The sequence below is a fragment of the Pseudophryne corroboree genome, chromosome 4 (genome assembly GCF_028390025.1).
Source record: "Pseudophryne corroboree isolate aPseCor3 chromosome 4, aPseCor3.hap2, whole genome shotgun sequence".
Lineage (NCBI taxonomy): Eukaryota > Metazoa > Chordata > Amphibia > Anura > Myobatrachidae > Pseudophryne > Pseudophryne corroboree.
In genome coordinates, this window is record NC_086447.1 from 138,377,450 (window position 1) to 138,396,010 (window position 18,561).

Genomic DNA, 18,561 nt, shown 5'->3' on the forward strand with positions numbered 1-18,561 from the left:
AAAGCCAATTTGTCTTACAAAGTAGAACGATAGGTCAGAGGAGAGGACAATGTCAACAGCACGTCGTCCGCGAACAACGACAATTTATAAACAGACTTCGCAACTGAAATGCCTTTAACGTCAGGGTTGTTTAAAATTTTAGCTGCCAGAGGTTCTATACTTAAAGCATATAGCAGGGGGGAAAGCAGGCAGCCATGTCTAGTCCCATTACTCAAATCAAACGACAGCGAAGAAAGCCCATTGACAGATACAGTAGCTGTAGGATTGCAATATAAAGCTTGTATTGCAGTGAGGAAGTCACCGCAAAGACCATAAGATTGCAAAGCCTGAAACATAAAAGGCCAAGTTAATCTGTCAAAGGCTTTCTCCATGTCTAAAGAAAGCACAACAGCAGGTAGTTTTAGTTGATTAACATGAGCAATGAGATTGACGGTTCTGCGGATGTTATCGAGAGCCTGTCTGGATGGTACAAAACCAACCTGAACTGCATCAATTAATTGTTGCAGGTATAAATTTTGTCTTTGTGCTAAGATCATTGCAAATAATTGAAGATCCGCATTAATTAGAGAAATTGGTCTTTAATTAGTACAACAAGTAGTATCCTTCTGGGGTTTAGGAATAACAATGACGACAGATTTTAAAGTATTAACATGGAAGCGTTCTTGCATCATCTTATTGAAAAGAGAAAGCAAGTGAGGCATCAGTAGTCCCAAAAAAGATTTATAATATGATGCTGGAAGCCCATCAGGACCTGGAGCTTTAGATGTTTTTTGCGATTTTAAAGCCGCGTCTAATTCTTCAGCAGTAATAGGGAAATTGAGCTTGGAAATAGAAGAATGACTCAGTTTAGGCAAACTACAAGAATCTAACTAAGCTTATATAGCTGAGGAGTGTGGAACCTGTACAGGGTCCCCTTCCTGAAGGTTGTATAAAGATTTATAAAATGCATAAAAGGAGTCGTTTATAACAACGGGGTCGTAGCTCAACTGACCAGTTTTAGCACGAATCTCTGTAACAGTTTGAGATGCCCGTATAGTTCGCAATTTAGATGCCAACAATGTATCTGATTTATTGCCTTTCTCATAAAATTTCTGTTTGAGCCACCAAAGAGATTTCTCAGTTTATTCAGCTAATAAAGACTGGAGCTCACCTCTGACACTCTGTATTTGTTTGTAAAGCGAGGGGGAATGCGTAGTCTTATGAGTATGTTCGAGTTGTTCTAGTTGGTTAGTAAGGTCAGTGATCTTTAGCGTTTGTTGTTTCTTCCTATGGGAAGAGTGTTTTATGATCGCGCCATGAATCACAGCTTTGTGTGCTTCCCAAATTGTAGAAGACCGTATATCACAGGACATGTTAAGTGTGAAATACTCCTCAATCTGGGAGCGAATATGGTCTCTGAATGTGGGAATATGAAGAAGAGTTCGTTAAGTCGCCAAGAAGGGTGACCGCGGGGTGTGCGGATGGGGTCAAATGAAAACTTTACAATTTAGTGATCCCAACCAGACTTTAGGTATTAAATCTACAGCTTCTAAAACTGACAGCACCCCGCTGCAACTCATAAGCATATCAATATGGGAATATGAATCATGTGGATGCGAGGAGAAAGTGTAGTCTCGAGAAGTCGTATGGTGAGCCCACCAAGTGTCGAAGAGACCAGCCTCAGCCATGTGTCTTCGAAGCGCACCCGAGAGGTGACATTGAGGGAAATTGTGCCTAGGACAAGATCTATCCAAATCCACTGACAAAATGGAGTTAAAATCTCCTCCCAATATAACCATACCTCTATGTAATTTTTGCAACTCTGTAAATAGTGATCAAAAGAACCTAGATTGGCCCATGTTGGGGGCATATAGATTAACTAAGGTGCGTATTTGGTGACCTATCTGACAGACCAGTATAATATATCTACCATCAGTGTCATATTTAGTCAAAATCGTTTTAAAGGGGACTGAGGAACGAACCAAAATGGCCTCACCATTTTTTTAAAGAAGAGTGGTTAGAATATTCTACAGTTGGGTACCTACGAGACTCTAAGTAAGGGTGGGATCCTTTTTTTAAATGAGTTTCCTGAAATATAAGATCTCCATGGTTAGCATTAATGGTCCTATACAAGAGCAACCTCTTTTGATGGGTGTTAAGCCCCTTCACATTAAGCGACAATACAGTAATGGGCATCTGAAATGAGGGAGAGATACAATTATGTAGTAACAACTGTAGGGTATGGAATATTGCACTGCCTGGTGAAAAGGAAAAAAAAGATAGAAAGGTAAAAAAAAAGGGGGGAGAGGGCGGATTAAGGGGAAACTGAGAAAGAAAGACTTCTCAACCGGAAGTCAAAGGTTCACATTGGGTCAGCCCTTGGGGGGAAAAAGGGAAAATTCACCCCAAATCCTAGTGGGCTTAAATTTCTGGGAGTACGTATAAGAAAAAAAATAGTCAAAGTCAATAGTGAGGGAAACAACTTTACAGTATACCTCACACTAGTCCCACTGAGTAGAGGTGGGTGGTGGAAAGGTAAGAAAAGACCAATCACCGTCCAGCCGGAAATATGTGAAACATAAAAATTCTTTCAACTAGCCACTTTACCCGTATATTAAGATAAGCAGATGTAACACAGTAACATAAACAACCATAATTGCTATTGTAATACAGAGAGGGCAATTTAAAAAAAAAGTATGGATGACAGCCTGGAAAGGGTGTCCGGCATGCCCTCACATTGTCAAAATAAAAAAGTATGGAATCTAAACTCTAAGTGTTGAACAAACGGAACAACAAAAACACCAAGGACATGAGGCAGGAACAAGGAACCTGGGGCCCATAACTTAAATGCAATATACATCAAAGTGAATGGCAATATCCAACATCATAATTATTTAAAAAAGGAGCACAGGAGGTGTTCAGGTAGTCGGATCATCCTGATGTTGTAAGGAAGGATTCAATCCACCTCCTGTAAGCTTGAGCTTGTGAAGAAGGGTATTACCCTCTTCAGAAACTCTCATGCAAATCGGCCATCCATTAAAATCCACAATCAAGTGGAAAGGGACTTTAAGACATATCCATTGTCCCGCAGAGTCTTGGTAACTTCTTTAAGTTGCCGTCGTTTGAAGATAGTAGAGGGAGCCAAATCTTGAAGTATCTGAAGATGGAAATCTTTGAAGATAATATGCGAAGAACCTCTGCTGCTGGCGACAATTAAATCCTTAGTCTTAAAGGACAGAAATTTCAAAATAACATCCCTAGGTGGGTAACCATCTTTAGGCATCGGACATAAGGCCCTTTGGGCCCGTTCAATAAGCAGAGAGTGATCCGGGAGGTCAGGGACCATCATCAGATAAGGTTCTAAATTCCGAGAGGTGACAGATTCAAGAATGTTGCGAATTCGGAGGTTATTTCTCCTTTCTCTGTTTTCTAAATCCTCGTTCTTATCACGAAGGGAAGCAAGTTCTCTATAAAGGTAGTCTACATCCTTGGAGACTTTGTGTAGGCCTTTGATATTAGATTCCATCTTAGACTCCACTGATGAGATACGACCGGTTAAAGTGGCAATTTCAGATTAAATATCAGCAGAGACATGTTGAAAGTTAGCATTAAGGAATTTAATCAGGTCAGTGATCATAGTTTGAATATCACTTTTAGTAGCATAAACAGGAGCAGGGGAAGAGCCCACCAATCACATATTCACTGGAGAGGCTGGTGGAGAGTCAGATGATTGACAAGGGTCAGCACGAGATAAGTGTTGTATAATCCCCTGTTGGTTGCCTCTCTTCACTTTAGGAGCCGACTTGCTCATTTTGTATAACAAGGACCAAACAGCAATGCGGGTGTGGTGAGAGAAATTCCGGTTGGACTAGAGGGGTATAAAGCTAGCACACAGTCTGTTGAAGAAAGCTGAGCGAGTATTCAGAAAATCAGCCTGGCAGCCTGAGCATCTCCAAACAAATAAGCCCAGAAGAATGAATTGCTGTCAAAAGTTAAGTAATAAGAACGGAGCCCCACAGCGTGAGTGGACAAGCTACAGATCCATAAATGCAAAATGAGAGGCAATGGATACAGTAATCAATGTGATTGGGATAGCAGCAAGCGTCCATTAGGGGGTTCGCTAGGGTCACAGGTTTCCGTGCTGTAATCAGACATACAACTGCAATATTGCTGTAGTAACTAAAATTAAATTAGCAGAGTCCCCACATTTATAAAAGCAATACAGAGAATGGCTTGACCTGTTGAGCCCAGTGGTATGTAGGGAGTGAGTTATGGGGCCAGCATAAAAAGGAAAGGAAAAGTGCTCCAGTCATCTATAACATCAGCCAGCTATGAGAACTGTGGCTGTGGGGGTGGGGTGGGGCAGTGGGATATACAGCAAATAATTTTCCCTGTGCAGAGTTGGAAGAGCAGGAGGCATGGCTCCATGGAGGGTGTTTGTAACATGGAGTGAGAAACAGGTCTGGAGCTCCTGAGAAGAAACAGGTAAGAGCACTGTGATCCTGTTCACCTGCCATGGACAGCGGGATGCAGGGTGTACCACCCACTTGAGCGCCCACTGCCGCCAGGCTGTAGCACTCCGGCGCCGAACACAGCTTCACCCGCGGCAGTGAGGGGAATCAGGCACTCAGGACGCAGCCCCGCAGTGGGTGATTCGGCTGCACCGCAATGTCCTCTGGAGTTCCACACACTCTCATAGTTGTGAGGCGCCCGAGCAGGTCTCCACTTCAGGTCCCAGCTCCACACATGTCAGCAGGCCACAACCCACAGAGGGATAGGAGATGCCTCCTGGCTCTGCGACCACCACTGTCAGGTAACTGGTGAGGGAGAAGCTCTGTGCACAGCCCTTAGTGTGGCTGTACAGGCTGTGTGGGCAATAAAAATAGGTATTAGGAGCGAAATAGTGAGGAGCTCAGGCTTCATGCCTCCTCACTAAGCTGCTGCCAGGCCACGCCCACCCTGAATTGATGATTTTTAATTGATTATTCATTAACATTTAAAAAAGAAAAGAGAATTTAGGAAGAAATTACTAGAAAAGTAAAAAGAAAGAATCCTAACATGAGGTTTGTTATTGAAAAGTATATCTAATGTAATTGCAAATTAATCCATGCAGCAAATCACAGGCCTCAAGAGTCAGGACAATACAATAGATTCAAATGGCCTTGCAAGAGTCAATGCTCCTAAAATACAGCCCATAATGAAAAGTGGTGCACAATGGAATTGCACAGTTTATACCAAGCACTTCAGTGTCAGGAACTGCCACTTTTGTGGATGAAGTGCTTGGTTTGTTTGGACCCCCAGAGAAGACACTTTTGTGGTTTGGGTAAACAAAGCTACAGTACCAGTGGGCTTAAGGCAGTTAACCATGTTGTTATTCACATTTGGAACATGTCAGACTCATCATCATTCTCATCATCACCCTCCTCACTGTTGTTACTATCATCATCGTCTTCACACAATGGGGGTAATTCCAAGTTGATCGCAGCATGATTTTTGATAGCAATTGGGCAAAACCATGTGCACTGCAGGGGGGGGGGCAGATATAACATTTGCAGAGAGAGTTAGATTTGGGTGGGTTATTTTATTTCTGTGCAGGGTAAATACTGGCTGCTTTATTTTTACACTGCAAATTAGATTGCAGATTGAACACACCCCACCCAAATCTAACTCTCTCTGCACATGTTATTTTTGCCTCCCCTGCAGTGCACATGGTTTTGCCCAATTGCTAACAAAAATCCTGCTGCGATCAACTTGGAACTACCCCCAATATTAGCTCATCCCCACTGGTCTCCACCATTGCAGAAGAAGTTTGTTGTAATTGGTTTCACTAGTCTTCCTCATAGATTTGTAATTAATTTTAATGAACATCAGTTTTTCCACTTATTTTTTTAAGTAGCTGATGCTCAACTGCTTCTTATTATTTTACAGGTTTTTTAGATTTTGATAAATAATACAGACATATAGGCAGTATGTAACAGGCAGGCACCCAGTAACAAAACCCAGGTGATAATATAGTATATATGCTGTGTCACTGTTAATAAGCGATTCTATTTTTTTTTATAAACAAGAAAAAAATACTATTATTTTTTTGAATTTTTTTTCTAATAACAGCCACAACAACAAAAAGTCTGCCCAGGCTCATGCACAAGTGACAAGCAATAATGCAGAATAATTTCCTTTATCAGAAAAGTGCAGGTTCAATGTAACAAATAAGACTGTTTTTTTTCTTTTTTCTTAAATTGTTTTCTCTTACGTCCTAGAGGATACTGGGGTTCCATTTAGTACCATGGGGTATAGACGGGTCCACTAGGAGCCATGGGCACTTTAATAATTTGATAGTGTGGGCTGGCTCCTCCCTCTAAGCCCCTCCTACCAAACTCAGTTTAGAAAATGTGCCCGGAGGAGCCCGTCACGCTTATGGAAGCTCCTGAAGAGTTTTCTACATTTATGTTATATGTTTGTTATTTTCAGGCTGGTTATCATCAGCCTGCCTGCTTTGTGGTACTTAGGGGGGGGGAAAACTTCTTGAAGGGTTAATGGTCCTGTTCCCCGCTGACAGGACACTGAGCTCCTGAGGGAACTATTCGCAAGCCCCACAATGGCGAGCGTACATTCTCGCAGCACGCTGCCACCCCTAACAGAGCCTGAAGAATGAAGAGTGGTGAGTACTAAGCCAGCTAGCGGGTCACCAGCCATTATGGCGGCATGAGGGTATGGAGACACACAGCTTCTTACCAGTGCGGAATGTGTCTCCAGACACAATACACAGCTGCGTCTCAGTACACTGTACACAGTACCCACACTGGCAAAAATAGCCTTAAAACATTTTTCTCTCCATTTTAAGCACCAGATTACCTCAGCCAGTATTTAAAAAAAAAGTGGGAAGACCGCACGCCATTGAAGGGGCGAGGCCTTCACTATGAGTGAATCCAGCAGCTCAACAGCACCATTTTCCCTCTGCAGTTGACACAGACGCTGACTGACAGGGTCACGCAGCTCCTCCGGACAGACTTCTGATTACCTCAGTGGTACCAGGGGGTCATAGCAGGGGAAGAGCGATTATTAGTGTACTAAGTCCCCTATCAGGGTACTTAGTCTGCAACCCGGCTAAGCTTGGCATTAGCGATAAGGGCGCAGTGGGGGCTGGCTCCAAATAACTCTGTGTCTCTGAGAAGGGCTCTTTATGTATTAATTGTGCTTAACCTTTTTTTTGTGTGTGTGTGCAGTCACATTTATATTATGTCAGGCAAAGAGTGTGTTGCTTGTACAGTGGAGAGTTCCTCTTCACCAGGGGGCTCACTACTGGGTACTCAGGGCAGTGCACCTTCCCAGAATAGTGGGGCTGAACCGGAGTTGGTTAATTATATTAATGGAATGATCTCAAATATTTCTACAAAACTATCCTGCAATGAGAAAGAGATGCAATACTTAAGACAGACTGTGGATAAGTTTATGAATAGAGACTCAGTCCCCGAACCAGCGTCTCAATCCCCTCCCATTTGTCTGCAAAAACGATCTCTGGCCCATATCCTGCAGTCTGACTCTGACACTGACGGGTCAGACATGAAGGAGGGTGAGGTGGATTTGGATGGGGGGATGCTACTCTGTCACAGGGAATAGAGGCTCTTATAGAAGCTATCAGAGATGTTCTGCAAATTCTTGATAAGGTGTCAGAGGAGTGTGAGGAATCTTATTTTAATGTAAAAAAGAAGTCCTCACTTTTCCTGCGTCAAAGGAATTGAATACACTTTTTGAAGAACCGTGGGTTAAGCCTGATAAGAAATTTCAAATCCCTAAAAGGTTGCTCTCATCTTTTCCTTTGCAGGATAGGAAAAAATGGAAAATCTACCAATAGTGGATGCATCAGTCTCTAGGCTGTCACGAAAAATTGTATTGCCTGTCCCTGGTGCAGCCTCCCTAAAAGATGCGGCTGATCGTAAAATTGAGACTACACTCAAATCATTGTACACAGCTGCTGGGGTGGCCCAGAGACCCACTATTGCATGTGCGTGGATCACAAAAGCCATTGAGGGGTTAGATTCCTTGTCTAGGGTGGATGTTGTTTTACTCCTGCAGCATATTCAGGACTCTGCGAACTATATGGTGGAGGCCTTAAAAGAGATAGGTTTGCTTAATGCACACACCACCGCTATGGCAGTGTCAGCACGCAGGGGCTTGTGGCTACTCCAGTGGACTGCTGTTGCGGACTCCAGGAAAGGCATAGAAGGCCTACCATTCACAGGAGAGGAGTTTGGTGACAATCTAGACAGATGGATCTCCAAAGCTTGTGCCGGTAAGTCTACATATCTTCCTTCCACAGCTCCCCCATCCAGGAAAGTGTATTCAGCTTCAAATTTAAAGTCCTTTTGGACAGCCAAGTTTAAGGGAAAATCCAGAGGTGCTTCAACGGCCTCCAGAGGTGCAAAAAGTAAACCAAGCAAACCAGCAATTGCAGGTGCTCAGGAACAGAGCTCAGGCTTTGCTTCCTCAAAGCCTTCAGCATGACGGTGGACTGCGATGCCTGGAGGACTGTCACGTGGGAACCCGACTAAAATTCTTCAGTTACATCTGGTCAAGTTCGTGCCGGGATCCCTGGGTCATAGATCTTATTTCCCAGGGCTACATACTGGAGCTCCAAGAGCTCCCACCTCACAGATTCTTCAAATCAGGCTTACCAGCTTCAAAAGAGGCAAGTATATCTTTACAGCAGGCCATTCAAAAACTGGTACAGACTCAGTACATTGTTCCAGTTCCACCTCATCTGCACAACAAGGGGTACTATTGCAACTTGTTTGTAGTACCAAACCCAGAAGTTTCGGTATGACCAATTCTGAACCTCAAGTTCTTGAACCCATTCTTAAGAGTGTTCAAGTTCAAGATGGAGTCTCTGAGAGCGGTGATCTCAGGTCTGGAGGAAGGGGAATTCCTAGTGTCTCTGGATATCAAGGATGCATACCTTCACATTTCGATCTGGCCACCTCATCAGTTTGCACTGGAAGACTGTCACTACCAGTTCCAGGCCCTGCCATTTGGTCTTTCCACGGCACCGAGGGAGTTCACCAAAGTGATGGCAGAAATTATGTTTATACTCCACAAGCAGGGAGTGAACATATTTCTGTACCTGGACGATCTTCTGATAAAGGTGCTGTCCAGGGAAAGGTTGCTGGACAGCATTGGACTCTCAACCAAACTTCTCCAGGATCACGGGTGGATTCTGAACCTTCCAAAATTTCACCTAGAGCCAACACGGAGGCTCCCATTCCTGGGAATGATACTGGACATGGAGTTGCAGAAGTGTTCCTTCCGTTGGAAAATGCATTGGTAATCCAGTCAATGGTTTGGGATGTCCTCAAGCCAACTCAGATATATGTGCATCTATGCATTCACCTTCTGGGGAAAATGGTGGCCTCTTACAAGGTGCTTCAATACGGAAGGTTTCACGCAAGACCCTTCCAGCTTGATCTGTTGGAAAAATGGTCCGGATCGCATCTTCACGTGCACCAGAAGCCAGGATCTCCCTTCTGTGGTGGCTACAGATTTCTCACCTCATCGAGGGTCGGGGGTTCGGAATTCAGGACTGAATCCTGTTAACCATGGACGCAAGCCTCAGAGGTTGGGGAGCAGTCACCCAGGGGGTGCAGTTTCAAGGAAGATGGTCAAGTCAGGAAGTAATCCTTCCAATCAACATTCTGGAACTCAGGGCCATATACAATGCCCTTCTGCAAGCCTCTTACCTTCTTCATGATTGGGCCAGTCAGGTCCAGTCGGACAATGTGACGGCAGTGACATACATAAACTGACAGAGCAGAATGAAAAGCAGAGCGGCAATGTCAGAGGTGTCAAGAATTCTTCTCTGGGCTAAAAAAAATGCTGTGGCATTGTGAGCAGTCTTCATTCCGGGAGTAGACAACTGGGAAACAGACTTCCTCAGCAGACACGACCTGCACCCAGGGGTCTGGGGCCTTCACCCGGAAGTGTTCAGGTGTTTGACATGTCAGTGGGGATATCCACAAATCGACATGATGGCCTCTCATCTCAACAAGAATCTCAAGCGGTATTGTTCCAGGTCGAGAGCCCCACAGACAATGGCGGTAGACGCTCTGACAACTCCATGGGTCTATCAGATGATGTACGTGTTTCCTCCACTTCCCCTGATCCCAAGAATTCTCAAAAGAATAATAAGGGAAGATGTTCAAGCAATACTCATTACTCCGGACTGGCCAAAAAGGGCCTGGTACGCGGACCTTCTGGAGATGCTCATCAAAGATCTGTAGCCTCTACCTCTTTGCGAGGATATTCTGCAACAGGCCCCATCCATCTATCAGGACTTACCGTGGCTACGTTTGACGGCATGGAAGTTGAACGGCTGATTCTAGCCAGAAGAGGAATCCCCATACAAAGTTATCCCAACTATGAGCCAAACCAGGAAGGGGTAACGTCTAAATATTACCACCGTATTTGGAAGAAATACGTCTCTTGGTGTGAGAGCAGAACTTATTCTGTGGTGGAATTTCACCTGGGACGTTTCCTGCTTTTTATGCAGGCAGGTTTGGATGTGGGCCTACGTCTGGGCTCCATAAAAGTCCAGATTTCGGCCTTGTCCATTTTCTTTCAGAAACAGTTGGCTTCTCTTCCTGAGGTTCAGACGTTTTTGAAAAAAGTTCTGCGCATTCAACCCCCCTTTGTGCCTCCCACGCCACTTTTGGATCTCCATTTGGTGCTGCAATTTCTCCAATTGGACTGGTTTGAACAATTGCAGGAGGTGGACATAAAATATCTTACATGGAAGACCGTCACACTGTTGGCCTTGGCTTCAGCAAGACATGTGTCGGAGCTGGGGGCTTTGTCTCACAAGAGCCCCTATTTAATTTTCCATGAGGACAGAGCTGAACTCAGAACTCATCAGCAATTTCTTCCGAAAGTGGTGTCTGCGTTTCACATCAACCAACCTATTGTGGTTCCAGTTATCACCGACACTTCCGCTACTTCAAAGTCTTTGGATGTTGTGAGGGCTTTGAAGGTTTACGTAAAGAGGACAGCTTGTCACAGGAAATCCGACTCGCTGTTCATTCTATATGATCCCAATAAAATTGGGTGTCCTGCTTCAAAGCAGACAATTGCACGCTGGATCAGGCTCACTATCCAGCATGCTTATTCCACGGCAGGTTTGCCGGTTCCAAAATGTGTACAGGCCCACTCTACTATGTCAGTGGGTTCTTCTGGGGCGGCTGCCCGAGGTGTCTCAGCTTTACAGTTCTGCCGAGCGGCTACTTGGTCTGGTTCGAACATGTTTGCTAAGTTCTGCAAGTTCGATACTTTAGTCTCTGAGGACCTTCAATATGGTCAATAAGTACTGCAGGAACCTCAGCTCTCTCCCTTCCGGTTTGGGAGCTTTGGTACATCCCCATGATACTAAACTGAACCCCAGTATCCTCTAGGACGTAAGAGAAAATAGGATTTTAATTACATACCGGTAACTCCTTTTCTCGTAGTCCATAGAGGATACTGGTCGCCAGCCTGTTGCTTCATTTTTCCTGTTACTTAGTTAAGTATTGTTGGTTCAGCTGTTGCTGTTCCTGTTTAAAGTTGGGTTAGCATAGCTTTCCTCTTTTGTGTGTGCTGGTTCGGAATCTCACCACTATCTTTATCTATCCTTCTCTCAAAGTATGTCCGTCTCCTCGGGCACAGTTTCCTAGACTGAGTCTGGTAGGAGGGTCATAGAGGGAAGAGCCAGTCCACACTATCAAATGCCCATGGCTCCTAGTGGACCCGTCTATACCCAATGGTACTAAATAGAACCCCAGTATCCTCTACGGACTATGAGAAAAGGATTTACCGGTAGGTAATTAAAATCCTATTTTTGCAACACCACACATAGGGGGTCATTCCAAGTTGTTCGCTCTGTATTTTTTTCTCGCAACGGAGCGATTAGTCGCTAATGCGCATGCGCAATGCCCGCAGTGCGACTGCGCCAAGTAAATTTGCTATGCAGTTAGGTATTTTACTCACGGCATTACAAGGTTTTTTCTACGTTCTGGTAATCGTAATGTGATTGACAGGAAGTGGGTGTTTCTGGGCGGAAACAGGCCGTTTTATGGGTGTGTGCGAAAAAACGCTACCGTTTCTGGGAAAAACGCGGGAGTGGCTGGAGAAACGGAGGAGTGTCTGGGCGAACGCTGGGTGTGTTTGTGACGTCAAACCAGGAACGACAAGCACTGAACTGATCGCAGATGCCGAGTATGTGTGGAGCTACTCAGAAACTGCTAAGAAGTGTCTATTCGCAATTCTGCTAATCTTTCGTTCGCAATTTTGCTAAGCTAAGATTCACTCCCAGTAGGCGGCGGCTTAGCGTGTGCAAAGCTGCTAAAAGCAGCTTGCGAGCGAACAACTCGGAATGACCCCCTTAGGGTCTAATTCAAGGTTGATTGCAAAATCTTCCTCTAATCAGCAAAACTATATGCACTGCAGGTGGGGCAGATATAACAGGTTGGTATGGTTATACCGGCGCCCATCATCCCAGCTGTCAGAATCTCAACAGCGGAATGCTGGGCACCGGAATGCCAGTCAGAATCTCGACCGCGGGATGCCGTGCGCTGGAGCGCTGCTCTATCTATTCTCCCTCCAGGGGTGTCGTGGACACCCCAAGTGGGAGAATAGGTGTCCATATCCCAGCGGTCGGGATCCCGCTATCAGTATGCTAAGCGCTGGCATCCCGACAGCCGGGATATTGAATGCATCCCGATATAAAATGTTATATTTGCCCCCCCCCCTACAGTGCACATGGGGCCTAATTCAGATCTGATCGCAGCATGGGTGGGTTATATTGTTTCTTTGCAGTGTAAATACTGCCTGCTTTATGTTTGCACACCCCACCCAAATCTAACTCTCTCTGCACACATTATATCTGCCCCCACTGCAGTGCACATGGGGGGTAATTCCAAGTTGATCGCAGCAGAATTTTTGTTAGCAATTGGGCAAAACCATGTGCACTGCAGGGGAGGCAGATATAACATGTGCAGAGAGAGTTAGATTTGGGTGGGGTGTGTTCAATCTGCAATCTAATTTGCAGTGAAAAAATAAAGCAGCCAATATTTACCCTGCACAGAAACAAAATTACCCACCCAAATCTAACTCTCTCTGCACGTGTTATATCTGCCTCCCCTGCAGTGCACATGGTTTTGCCCAATTGCTATCAAATTTGCTGCTGCGATCAGATCTATATTAGGCTCTAGGTTTTGCCCATTAGCGGAAGCTTTTGCTTTTGCAATCAACCTTGAATTAGGCCCATAGTTTGTATGCACTGCAGTGTGTGTGTTCACTCAGTAGCAGCTCTTGCCACGGGCAAGCAGGCTTTTTGCCCGGGATGCCGCTACCCTGAGGGCGCCGCCGCTGCCGTGGCAAGAGCCTCTACTCCTGATCCCCCCTCTGCCCAGCTGCAGCAGGCGCCGTGGGCTGTGTGGGCGCCCGCTGCAGCCGGTGTCGCTGACTGATACTAGAGGTCATTATTGACCCCTAGTGTCAGTGCGGCGCTGCTATGGGAGAGTCTCTCCCATAGAGAGTAGCTGGCAGCCAGAGACAGCAGTGGCAGCAGTCCGGAAGCAGGAGCGGGGCTGGTTAGTATTGTTTTTTTGTTAGTCTTTCTTGTTTGCAAGCGGCGCTACTACAGGGGGCACAACTACAGAGGGCACTGCTATGGGGGAACAGCTACTGGGGGCAAATCAACTGGGGGCAGAGCTACTGGGGGCACTACTACAGGGGCCACTGCTACTGGGGGCACAGCTACTGGGGGCACAACTACTAGGGGCACAACTACAGGGGGCACATACTGGGGTCTAATACTACAGGGGGCACTGCTACAGGGGGAACAGCTACTGGGGGCAAATCAACTGGGGACACAGCTACTAGGGGCACTACTACTGGGGGCACAGCTACTGGGGCAAATCTACAGGGAGCACAACTACTAGCGGCACAACTACAGGGGTTACATACTGGGGGCACTACTACAGGGGGCACTGCTACAGGGGGAACAGCTACTGGGGCAAATCAACAGGGGGCAAATTTACTGGGGGAAAATCTACTGTGGGCACAGCTGCTGGGGGTACAGCTACTGGGGGCACATCTACTGGGGGCACAACTACTGGGAGCACAGCTACAGGGGGCACAAGTACAGGGGGATAACTGTGGCCATGCCCCTTCCCTATGAAGAAGCCACGCCCCTATTGTTTACTGCGCTCCAACTCTATTTTACCTTTGGGGGGGCGCCACAGGAAACTTTCGTCCTGGGTGCCTCATGGTCTAGAACCGGCCCTGTGTGCACTGTACAGTGTGTGTGACAAACAATAATGATGCCTCCAGACACAGACAGCCAGTTGTCCTTACCAATTACCAGGCACCACTAAGTAGTATGTATTTTACAAATAAATAAAACCCTGAGTGCACTCCAGTCCTACATCTAATAGCTCCCTGGTGACACCTTGATGGTGTGTTGTTAAATGCTTATGGTATATATATATATATATATAAATAGAAACAGAAAGTTCAGCACTCACCAAAATAAGCTCACTTATCCTCACAACATCTAGGAATAAATGAATAAATGATGGGGGTTTAGTTAGTGAATTGGCCAATGCACGGAAGCCTGCACACCGCTCGCCAAGGTACCCCACCTTCATGCAGGTCCTACACTATCACAAAATAAAAACCTGGCAACTGTAACACACATAATATAACTGCAAATATGCCTACTTGGTTTAAGGTGTATCTGCCATGAACTCCATGGCTTTTAAAGGTACACTCGTCACCTGACACTGGCTGATAAATTACTGAAAGGCAGCTGACACAGGTTTAAGATAATAGGGGTGCATAAACAGAGCTTGTGGCCACAGTTAATGAGTTAACCAAGGATATATATATATATATATATATATATATATATTTTAACAACCTGCTCCAGCCTCCCACTCTGTCTCACACCCCCTCTCTGCTCTCCAGCTCAATCCCGAGGGAGGAACATTTAAATGTTATCCAAAACAGGCGAGACTCGACTCCGGGGAACAGTGCTGCGACTAAACATTTTAGCACTGTGTGCAAGAAACAGCATCATATTTAAAATAGGGGGAGTGCGTGCCCTAGACGCGCACCAAAAATATAGGGGTTTGGCTTCATGGGTAAGGGGCATGGCCACAAAATAATACCAATTCATATTACGCTGCACAGTAGTCTTCATTATTCAAATTACACCACACAGTAGCGCCACTTACACACATTACACCAGGTAGAGCCCCTTTTACACAGTATGGCAGGTAGAGTCCCTTTCACACATTATGCCAAGTAAAGCCACTGTCACACATTACACCAGGTAGAGTCCCCCTTTATACATTACGGCAGGTAGAGTCCCCTTTTATACATTATGGCAGGTAGAGTCCCGTTTTACACATTATGGCAGGTAGGGCTCCCTTTTACACATTATGGCAGCAGAGTCCCCTTTATTCACATTAGGTAACAGAGCCCCCTTTTTATACATTATGCAGACAGAGTCCTCCTTTTTACAGATTATGCAGACAGGGTCCCCTTTTTACACATTACGGGAGCAAAGTACCCCTTTTTACACATAATGGCAGCAGAGTCCCCCTTACACATTAGGCAGACAGAGTCCCTGTGTTTACACATAACGGCAGCAGAGTCCCCCTTTTTACACATTAGGCAGGCAGAGTCACCTTTTTACACATTACGTTATCTCTCCTAGAACACGAGGGCTGGGGTGACTAGGGGGAGCCGAGAGGATGAGGAGGGGGAGCTGCAGCGATGCCCGGCTACCTACTGTATGTGGGAAGAAGTAGCCGGGCAATGCACTGCAGTTGAGCAGTAACGGCAGGCGGGTGGCCGGTCGGACCCCACCATGCGACGGCAGAGGAATACCTGAGCTTTGACTTGGAAACAATCGGATCCCCTAAGTTCAGGGGTGTTCGGTATATGGAGAAAACAAATGGCACATCTCTAGCACAAAGTCATCTTATTTATAGTTTGCTCCATGTTTGATAGCAATTAATATTGGTGGTCATTCCGAGTTGTTCGCTCGCTAGCAGTTTTTAGCAGCCGTGCAAATGCTGTGCCACCTCCCACTGGGAGTGTATTTTAGCTTAGCAGAAGTGCAAACGAAAGGATCGCAGAGCGGCGGCATAATTTTTTTGTGCAGTTTTAGAGTAGCTCAATACCTACTCAGCGCTTGCGATGACTTCAGACTGTTTATTCCTGTTTTGACGTCACAAACACGCCCTGCGTTCGTCCAGCAATGCCTGCGTTTTTCAAGACACGCCTGCGTTTTTTCGAACACTCCCTGAAAACGGGCAGTTGCCACCCAGAAACGCCTACTTCATGTCAATCACTCTGCGGCCAGCAGTGCGACTGAAAAGCTTCGCTAGACCTTGTGTGAAACTACATAGTTCGTTGTAATATTACTTTGTGCATGCGCATTGCACCGCAAGCGCATGCGCAGAAGTGCCATTTTTTGCCTCATCGCTGCACAGAGAACAAATGCAGCTAGCGATCAACACGGAATGTCCACCATTGATCTTATGTTAAGCCTCCATGTTCTCTGTTTGAAATTTAAGCTTTAGACAAACTTGAACAATGTTTTGTTTTTAATTTGTTGCTTCGATTGTGTAACGTGTATGGGTCATTCAGTAACATGTTTGATAATAATACCTTGACAAGGGAAGAGGGTTTGTTTATTGACTAGCAGTACTGTAAGGACTTTAATGTAACAATATTGCATTACTGAGAATAATGAATCGCAGTTAAAGACAAATGAAAATCTGACAGTTTTGATGTGACATAATCCCTTAGGATGAATATTGGGTCCTAAGAGGGTGACTTTCCAGGGAAAATCTTGAGATGTGCAAACCTCAATTACCAGAGCTATGCATGTACTGTGTGATATGGATTTTTATGTGACTTAATAAAAAATCTGATTTGCTATTATTAGCCACATGAGCATAATTTACATACAGAATGTTGAGCCGTTTTGTTGGCAGCAAACAAAGTTGTCTTTGTGCCAAACAAATTATTTCCTTGTGGTTGTTGATTAGAATTTTTTTATTTGGAAGATGTCACTTTTTGGCAAAACGACTACAGTTCTACTTCTGTACACCATTTATTTTCCTTTTAATTTCTTGATCCAAAAGAAAAATCACAAGATGCTTTTATCAAAGGTCTGGACGTGTCTAGTTCTTTGATTACAATACATTGTCTTGGTGTATGTCAATGTTTGTAATTAGACTCATGCTAAGATATTGTGCATTGCTGTTAATGTCTACATCAACATCATCATGTAGAAGCTGAAAGACATTAAAGGCCTGTATTAGCCATGTTTAATGCTGATTGCATACAATTTTTTTCGCATTGTGCATGCACACAACTTGATGTCATATTGTGAGTAGTGATGTGCACCTATTTTTGATGGTTTGGGATTTGGTTTGGGTTCTAATTCGTCGTCTGGTTTTGGTTTTGGTCTAGTAAAAATGTCATGGCTGGTTTCAGTTTTGAATCTTGTTTACAAAATGTATCATCCAGTTTAGGCCAAAATGCTGCACCAAGGGGGTCATTCCGAGTTGATCGCTCGCTAGCTAGTTTTAGCAGCCGTACAAATGCTATGCCGCCGCCGCCCACTGGGAAGTGTATTTTAGCTTAGCAGAAGTGCAAACTCATGTGCAGCCGAGCTCTGCAAAAACAGTTTGTGCAGTTTCCGAGTAGCTCTGAACCTACTCAGCGCTTGCGATCACTTCAGCCTATTCATATCCGGATTTGACGTCATACACCCACCCAGCGAACGCCCAGCTATGCCTGCGTTTTTTCAGACACGCCTGCATTTTTGCAAACACTCCCTGAAAACGGTCAGTTGACACCCAGAAACGCCCCCCTCCTGTCAACCTTCTTTCAGTGCGACTGAAACTTCGCTAGAACCTGTGCACAACCACAATGGGCTTTGTATCCGTATGTTGCGCATGCGCATTGCGGAGCATATGCATGCGCAGAAATGCCGATCTTTAGCCTGATCGCTGCACTGCGAACAACGGCAGCTAGCGATAAACTCAGAATGACCCCCTAAATTTGCTGACAGAGTTAACAAAGCGACAGTGAGATGAGGCCTAGCGGCAAAAAGACAAAAAAAGATTTAAAAAACAATTGATTGATTTATTGATTATGGTAGGCAACTGTATGGTCCACAGCATCGATTAACTCAACATACACAAGTTGTTTATTTAAATAGAGCAATTCTTTTCCCCCCACAAATTACAACTCACAGTGGCAAATCACCCCGCTTGTATTTATTATGTCAAAAGTAAAAGAAGAATTAAAAAAAAGATTGACTGATTGTGGTAGGCATTGGCAACTATATGGTCCACTAGGTAAGATACTGATGTGAATGAATAATAGTTATTGTGAGTTGAAGCCTAGTGGCAAAAAGACAATAAAAAAAAAAAAAAAAATTGATTGATTGATTGATTGTGGTACGCACTGGCACATATATGGTCTTGATTGATTGATTGATTGATTGTGGTACGCACTGGCACATATATGGTC